The sequence below is a fragment of the Loxodonta africana genome, chromosome 7, assembly GCF_030014295.1.
Source record: "Loxodonta africana isolate mLoxAfr1 chromosome 7, mLoxAfr1.hap2, whole genome shotgun sequence".
Classification (NCBI taxonomy): Eukaryota; Metazoa; Chordata; class Mammalia; order Proboscidea; family Elephantidae; genus Loxodonta; species Loxodonta africana.
This window is the reverse complement of record NC_087348.1, coordinates 6903049-6904415: the sequence shown is the minus strand read 5'-3', so window position 1 is coordinate 6904415 and position 1367 is coordinate 6903049.

The following is a 1367-nucleotide window of genomic DNA, read 5'->3' as shown; positions in this document are numbered from 1 at the left end:
TGCCCCAGGGCTGAGGCAGGAAAAAGGCCAAGATGAGCTTGGAGCACCCGGTTACACTAGAAAGCAAAGAAATCCTCGAAAAAGGATGGGGATGTATCAGAAGGACACAGGAGCTAGGGAGAGGGGCTCCGACTGCCCACACCTAGGAAAATGTCACCATCGAAATGAATGAGACTATTGGATTTTAACCCACTGAATAAAATGGTAATTGACGAGTCTACCCTAACTTAAATAAATGACTGAGTAGTATTGTGGCCAGCCTTTAAAACCAAATCCTGAATGAAGGCTGTTAACTGTAGTTCTGAGTCATTCTTTTTAATAGCTCATAATATTCGATGATATGATTGCACCCTAATTGAATGAACTACTAAAACCAGGCTTTGGCTACCGCAAACAATCCTGCAGTGTAAGCTTCATGGTACACATATCTGTACTGTGACTGCTGAGTTGTGGCATTTTTGCTTTTTTGTATTGTAAAAACTTCAGTATATGCACTGCCAGAGCGAGTATAGAACTTAAAATGCCATAAAAAATCCTAACAGAGATTTTTATGGAACATGGGAAACTGATTATAGATGCATAAGGGGGAATAAGGGCCTGACAGTAGTCGGACGTTTCTGAAGGGACTGAATCAGGAGGGCCCTGTTGTAGCAGGTGTTGGGACTGCTGAGGAAACCTCCTTAATGTTGACAATGTGGCGCTGGCACAGGGCGGGACAGACAAACCAAGAGAACAGGCGAGGGAGCCCGGACATGGACCCAGGTGTACCTGGAAGCGCGAGGAGGTGAGAAGCACAAGCAAGTAGGTACCCAGAGCCACTCTTGGGTGTCAGGAAAGTCGTCTGTGGGCCACTGTGAGTAGAGTTAATCGAGCTGCATTGTTACCTCTTGGTGTCAGGCCTGGGCATGCTGCATATTTGCCAAGTTGTGTTTGTCCTTCAAAGCTCCCATCTCACCTCCTCCAGGAAGCCTGCCTGGTCCACCTCCTGTCCACTCACTGCTTTGTGCGTTTCCTTTTCTTAGGTTTTTGTTTGTGTGTGTGTGCGTGCATGTGTGTGCGTGTGTGTCCTGCCTAGCTAAATTGTCAGCTCCTTGAAGGTGGGCTCACGCTGTCTTCCATTTTTTGGCCTCCCTTGTAGGCTGGCACTGGACAAAGGATCACTGGTGATCCTTTACAATGATAAATCAGTGGTTTGTGTCCAGGCCGCCCTGCCCCGATGAGCACTTGGAGGCCCAATGTAATGCTTGGTGAATATAAATAAGGCATGTACTAAAAATGTTGTTTATTTTGGTAGAGCAGTGAAGGATTGGATTACCTTGAATTGGGTTGTGTTTAGCGTAACCATGTAAACAGTGTAAAATATAGGC